This window comes from Blastomyces dermatitidis (genome assembly GCF_000003525.1).
Source record: "Blastomyces dermatitidis ER-3 genomic scaffold supercont1.10, whole genome shotgun sequence".
In the NCBI taxonomy this organism is placed as follows: domain Eukaryota; kingdom Fungi; phylum Ascomycota; class Eurotiomycetes; order Onygenales; family Ajellomycetaceae; genus Blastomyces; species Blastomyces dermatitidis.
In genome coordinates this window covers 787,872-795,676 of record NW_025544783.1, presented here as the reverse complement: position 1 = coordinate 795,676, position 7,805 = coordinate 787,872, and the positions used below count along the sequence as shown (strand labels likewise).

General features: G+C 28.4%; 1 pseudogene across 1 annotated transcript; it reads right to left on the bottom strand.

Annotated features, from left to right (window-relative positions):
- Positions 1-7,109: 7,109 nt before the first annotated feature.
- BDCG_17693 lies at positions 7,110-7,198 on the bottom strand (annotated as a pseudogene). Its single transcript has one exon. The product of its transcript is annotated as a tRNA-OTHER (tRNA).
- Between the last annotated feature and the right edge of the window lie 607 nt (positions 7,199-7,805).

The window sequence follows — 7,805 nt, the reverse complement described above, 5'->3', positions numbered from 1 at the left end:
ATCAAGACAAGACTGAGATAAAAATAGGAGTACCACAGGGATCTCCAATCTCACCCATTTTATTTGCAATATACACTGCATATCTATTCAAAAATAGAAATATGAGAATAGTGCGATCTCCGAGTTATGTGGATGATATTGGTCTAGTCTACAGCTCAAAAACTATCAAAGAGAATTTGAAAGTAATTGAAGAAGCTGCAAAGGAAATCTTTGTTAGAGCAGATATCAATCAAATTCAATTTAATATGGATAAAACTGAGTTAATTCATTTCTTTCCTAGACTCAATGAGAAAGAACTATCTCTAACTCTTTTAAATAGAGAGATTAAACCCAGTGTAAATGTCAAATGGTTAGGAGTATGGTTAAACTCCAAGTTGAATTTTAAATATCACATTCAACAAAGAACTGTCAAGGCAGAAAGACTATTGAACAACATAATCAGACTATCAAATACAGAGAGAGGTCTATTCTTTCAGGCTATGAGACAGTTATATATAGCCTGTATCACATCAGTAGCTGATTATGGAGTTCAAGTTTGGTGGAATAATCAAGGGAATTTCACTGAACTCTTTCAAAGTCTGCAAAACAGAGCCTTGAGAAGAATTCTGGGAGCATTCAAATCATCTCCTATTAAAGCAATGGAAATTGAAGCTTCAATTCCTTCTCCTGCTATTAGATTTGAAAAGGCCTGTATGAACTATGCTCTGAGAGTTGTAAAGATGAGCTCAAATCATATAATCAGAGAAAGAGTCTCTTCTTCATTTCCATCAATTAACTCTGGAAATGAACTGGATTGGAATAGATTTCTTGATTGGAATGAAAATAATTCTTCAAAGAAAATGCCTTCTCAACTGTACAGACTATGCTCTCTGATTAAAAATCAATTTTCTTCTTTAAATGTTGAAAAAGTTGATCATGAGAAGTTATCTCCCTGGAGAGAAAAGCTTGAATCTCTTATAGACTTACAAATAAGTGAACTATCAAAAGAGAAAGAATATGAACAGCATTTGAAGAGAATTTCTACAATCAATATAAAAGACTCTATTCTGGTTTATTCAGATGGCTCAAAAAATGAGAACTTGAATAGATTAGGCGCAGGCATTGCTTATACTGAAGATAATATTAATTTTATCTCAGATTTCTGGAATCTAGGCTCTGAATGTGAAGTCTTTGATGCTGAACTATTTGCAATAGTGAAAGCTTTCAAACTCATTGAAATAAAATCTCATAAAAGAGGAAATTGTTTGAAAGAGGCATGGATATTCTCTGATAGTCAAGCTGCTTTAAAAAGACTTAGAAATAGTCAGATTCATAATGATCAAATGAATCTTGAACTGATCTTAAACTCTGTTTTGAAAATTCAAAAGAGAAGAACATCAAAGCTGATAATTCATCTACACTGGGTTCCTGCTCACATGAATATTCATGGTAATGAATTGGCTGATTCAGCTGCAAAAAAGGGTGCAGAATTAAGCAGATCTATTCAAAAAATTGTGTCCTGGTCTTTTATAAAGAGAAAAATAAAAGAATCTTGTTTAGACAAGTGGAATGAAAGCTGGCAGAAACAAAAGAAGAGTATACATTATTCAAGATTTGAAACAAAACCCAAGTGGAAATCTTGTTCAATTAAATGTAAAAAGAAAATATTCTCATCTATAATACAGCTGAAACTAGGACATGGCTATTTCAAATCTTATATACAAAGATTTGATGATAGATTTGACTCAATAGAATGCTCATTCTGCAATACAAATGAGAATCCTGAGCATATTGTAATGCACTGTGCATTATACAATAGTCTCAGAGCCAGATTGAAAGAGAAGTATGATCTAAATCAATTAAATATGAGATTCTTATTCTCAACTGAGACAGGAATTAAATACTTAATAGACTTTCTATCAGAAACTCAAGCAGCTACAAGAAAATGGCTAAATTCAGAATTATCTGAGTATGAAGAGGAGGAAATAAATCAGATATAGTCTGTTAAAACAGCTATACACTCTCTTTTAATAATTTGTTTTGTTATAGTCTCTCTTTACTTTATCTTTTTCTTTATCTTTTTCTTTCAATTTCTTTCTATCTATTTATTTAATGTGTCTATCTTTGAGACTGTGTTCTTTTTCTCTTTTCTTTTGTCATGATATTGTCAAATGATTTCAAAGTATCAAAAGATGTTAAAACACTGCAATTTGTAAACAGTTTTTGTATTCTGGGCTGGAATTTTCTGATTTTGCATATCTGAAATTGATGAATGTATAATAGTTAACTTTACAGACATAGAAAAAACCCTGAGAACTAAAGTTCTCAGGTAGATGTCATAGTCTCTGACTGCATACATCTATAATTGAAGAATAATAATAATAATAATAATATTAATAAGTATAATTTTAAAGTTAAGAGTACTAAATACTTAGGTTTCATCATAGAAGCTGATAAGAGCATTTGAATAAATTCTGAGAAGATCTCTGTTATTTTTGAATAAAAAGCTTCATATACTGTGAAAGATGTATAAAGCTTCATTGAATTTGCTAACTTCTATCAGTGATTTATATGAAACTTTCAGATATTGCAAGATCACTTACAGATCTCACTAAGAAAGACTTAGTATTTCAATAATCAGTGAACACTGAAGCTGTATTTACACAGATGAAGAAGATGTTCATTAATATCTCTCTACTGATAATATTCAATTCTGATTGTGAGACAGTTATTGAGACTGATTTCTCTGACTATGTAATAGAAGAAGTGATATTGTAATATAATGATGAAGATATTCTACAATTATATATTTTCATATCTAAGAAACTGAGTCTCACTGAATGCAATTATAAGATCTATGATAAGAAACTTCTTATAATTATACACTATTTAGAAGAATGAAACTCTGAACTCTGAAGTGTCTCTGAATTTGAGATAATCACAGATTATAAGAATCTTAAATACTTTATAATTATCTGTAAACTCACTGAATAACAGATACAGTGATCTGAGTTCTTAAGTTACTTTCATTTTACAATACACTATCATCTCAGCAGTCAGAACTTGATGACAGATTAGACTGATCAGTGAAATCATGAATTTCACATTTGATTTCATTTGATCTGATCTCATACATTTCTTAGCATGAGTCTCATCAGAATCAAGCCTTAAAAAAATCTGAAAATGAATCATTTCTGAGAGAAATAGTGCGAAAAATGATCAGATTTAATTCAAGAACAGTGAAATAAGAGTAATTTCTCAGAATAAACTGTGAAAGATGATCATTCTTTCAAAATCAGAATAAGATTGAGACTGAAGATTAAATTCAGTCTCATTCAATTCATTCAGTGATTGCTTATATAATCAGAATTTGATAATAATTATTGATAATACTTATGAAATAACTAAATACATTCTTATACAAGTTTATTCTTTACTTTCTTATAAAAACTACACTTCTCTGATATACTGTGATCAGAGATATTAAACTATCTGATAATTTCATGTTTTACAATCATGAGTTTTTTAATTGTTTCTTCTTATAATTGTCTCTGATAATTGTGATAAATATCTTCACTTAAGTTAAACTTTCACTGCATTCTCATCTCTATTAATAAAATTGTCAGAATATTACATATTATCAGTGTAATAGTTGAATATGTACTCTCAACAATTTTTCATAACTCTAGAATTAATTTGATATGTAAATTTATTGAATTATCTTGAAGATAGCAGTCAAATTCAGTTTTATAAGTCTATAGTTTTGCCTGATTTTCAGTTATAATCACTGTATATAAGTTCTGTTTCAAAGTTAGTATTATAGTTCTATGTGATATGAAGTGTTATCAAAGATTATTACTTACTAGAGAATTGTATTTCACTGTCTTCACATCTCTAACATCTACTCATTCAAATCTCTGACAGTTGATATTATAGTAGTCTCAGACTAATTTAATATACAAGTCTCATTTCTTCTCTGTTCAATCTTGAGAAGTGTAGATATTAACTTAATAGAAGAGATCTAGTAGAGCTGCTATAGCATAGTACTCTGTAAAAGATTGTTCAGTTTTACTGTAGTAATATATCAGTTTATTTCTTACAGTAATAATAGTCTATGCTATAGTATTATTTCAGACTGAATTTCTTTTTAAGTGATTCAACTACTTCTTAAGATGAGTAAATAAACTGTTATACACTTATCAGACTGACTGCAGTATTGATGTATAAGTGATTAAGACTGTCTTTATTATCTTATAAAACTGAAACAGTAAACTAATCATATATTTTAACTGAGTTTACTTCATATCAGAAAGTTTCAATATCTGAATCTTTTTCTGATCAGAGTATTACACTCAATAATCAATTATCTGATATAATTAAAGAGTCTGAATAGTTATTTTATATATTGAACTTCACTGTATTCTAATAATCTATATTATATTCAGTGATATAACTGATTTGTTTATTTATTGAATATCATGAAATCATTATTATTATTTAGAGAAGATACAAATCACATTAGCAATGTTTTGAATCTGTAATATTTAAATTATTAGTCAATATATTCAAAATTAACAGTAATGTTATCAAAAAGCATTACTAAAAAGTAATATTAAAAAGTATTATTAAAAAACATTATCTTTTGTAAAGTGAATATAAAAGTTACTTAAGTAATCACTTTCATCTCATTCTCATTTCAAGAATCAGTCATCTCATTATTCTTTATCTTAATATTAAGATTCTTTATCAGTGTTTGTATCACAAGTTGAATTATATAAGTAATACAGAGAATATGATCTTATTTATTATTTTAGAAATACAAAGTCAATTTTTACTTTAAGCTTTTCATTATAGTATAGTTATTCACAGCATTATCAGTTATAATTGTAAGAAGACTGAGACTAATATCTTAATAGTTATTTTTAATCACAGTTATTAATATCTCTGTTATATAATTCTCAGTATGACTACTGATCAATGATTTAAATTTAATTAATATCTCTTGATAAGTTCAGTTCTTATCAATATAATAACATATAACTCTTATAAATGCAAGATTGTTTATACTAGTTCATATATTCACTATAAGAGACACTCTTCAATGATTCTTCAACTCTGATTCTAGATGTTGTATATTGACTTTATAGTATATCTTAAGATTGAACTGAAGACAGAATCAATGTAAAATATAAAGATTTAAATTAAGTATTTAAAAAAGTGTTTAAAATTCGGGATTTTCAATTGATTGAAGAGAAAGATTCAGAGATATATATATATAAAGTAATTATTCATGAAAGTTATCAGATAAGAGTTATGAAATCAGAGTACTAATATACAATTATTTTCACATAATTTTCTTCAAATTAGAAAGTTAGTATTATCAAAAATTATTATCTGATAGAGTAACTTATCAGCTCAGTAGTAATTTTCTGATTATTTTTCTTTTATTATCTATATTCTGATAACTTCAGATGTCAGAAAATTTCTTCAGAACTATAATTAGTTTATAATAAATATTTCTGAATGAAGTTGTAGTAATTATAACAGAGAGATAACTCTTCAGTAATCTATAATACAATCTGTTAATAATTATTTCATAGTTTATCTCAGTATTTATGTTGAGTTTTTCATAAATTTTATAACCTGGAATCAGATATGAAGAATGATGTAGTTATTTATTATAATTGAAAGAGAGTATTCTATATTAAATTGTAAATAATATAGACTTTGTAATTCACAGTGATTTCTTAAAGAGTTTATAAATCTTCAATAGAAATAAAAGAAGTGAAAGAAGTGAATTCAGAAGATATAATAATAATTTAAGAAAGATAATAATTTATTTTCAATAACTAATCACTGATGTGTGTAAGAAGAATTAATATAAGAGAAAATAATCTTGTTTCTTAGCTTAGTTATAATTTTAGTACTAACTCAGATTGAATATTATTAATATATAAAAGTAAATAAACAATTTTAATTAATCTCTGTTATATTTCTTGAAATATATTAATATTGTGAAAGAGAGTGTTATCTGTAGAATAGTTGAAGATTGTATTAATAGATCTATCTACAAGAACATAATATAGTGATGAGTCATGTGATCTAGTGAAATTACTAACCGTAATAGCTGTAAGAGTCAACACTCTCTCTTGAGATAACAAGAATCACATAGAAAAACACTCAAAGCATCAAGATAGTCTGTCAAAACTAAATACAAATGTAAAATTAAACATTCTCAACTTTTACACCTGTAAGACCTAGTAAAATCAAGAATTGTGCAAATATCACAGTATCTAGAAATTTAGTGAGTTCATTTACTGCCATCTGAGTAGTGAGAATGTATTCTAAATCAATGATTCTCTGATTCAACTGTCAATATGAAAAATAAAAACACATGTCAATGTGTTTACTTCAGACTGTAATGACTGTCATCTTTGTGAGATCTATGACACTCTTATTATCAGTGAGAATCTGTATTGAAGATGTAGTAATGAAGTCAAGCTCAATTATGAGGTTTCAGATTCATGTTACTTCGCGGACTGCCTTGCTAAGAGTCATATATTCAGTCTCATTGAAACTTAGAGATACACAAGATTGCTTTACTGAATGCTATGAAATTGAGCTGTCTGCAAGCTTAAAAATGTAGCTGAATGTTGATTTTCTATCATCATTCAAGAGGCCGGCTCAATCGGAATCTGAGTAGCTGAAGAGTAGGTAGAAATCATTGAAGAAATCAGAGATAATGAAAAGATCAGTAGAGATGAACCTCTCATACAGACTGTGTCTGTAGAAAATGCTCAGATTCATGATCTCTTTTAAATAATGTATAACATGTGATTATTATTATTATTATTATTATTATTATTCTTTCATTATACTCATATGCAAGCGGAGCTTATGATGAGTCCTTGCGTGATGTTAAATACAGGTCAAGTGTTGATTATACAGGAGGAAATACAGGTGTTGAGACCACATCAAGATAACAAGAACATAGGAAAATACAAAGAAGTGACAATTAGATACATGCGATAATAACTTTCCAGCCCAGGAACATAGAGCGATTCATTGAAGCGATTTGTACACCTCTGTATTTATTAGAAACCTGAGGTGCTTGAGTTCCGAATTTAATGTATCCCCTGCGGGTTTCGAACCCACGCGCCTTGGTTTCCCACGCCAAGGCGCTACCAGGTGGCCGTATTAACCATTCGGCCACCGGGGCTATAACATGTGATAGAGTCTTTCAATATTGAGGTGTTGAATCAATGTTCTGTTAAATGAGTAGTAAGGCAGTGTGAGTGATATCAGAATGTGTTTTAACTGCAAGATATTGCAAGCAATTCACATCATATTGATATCACTGAATTGTGAAATCAGCCTCTTTCTCAGATATAGAAAAATTATCAATACAGAATTTATTCTTTATTGATATTCTAATAACAGCTGCATCATCAAGATAGAAATCTTTAACAAGACATTTAATATATTGATAATATATCAAATCAATTCTCTTATCTGAATAATTGATCTTTATACTCAAATACTTGATTGACTGATGTAGATTCTTGACTTTCAATTTCTCACTGAGTATACTCACTAGTCAATCAGCATTCTCAGAAACTTCAGATATAATGTTAAGATTATCAATATAGATCATCATATAGAGATGATGTCTGAATATATGATATCAGAGTGTCAGATTATAGATACTGACTATAAATTCAAAATTGCTTAACAGAGTTATTAAGTAATTATATCAGATCTTCACTGCAGAGTTCAGACTGTATAGACTACTCTCAACTGCACAGACAAGTGTTTTCAGTGAATCT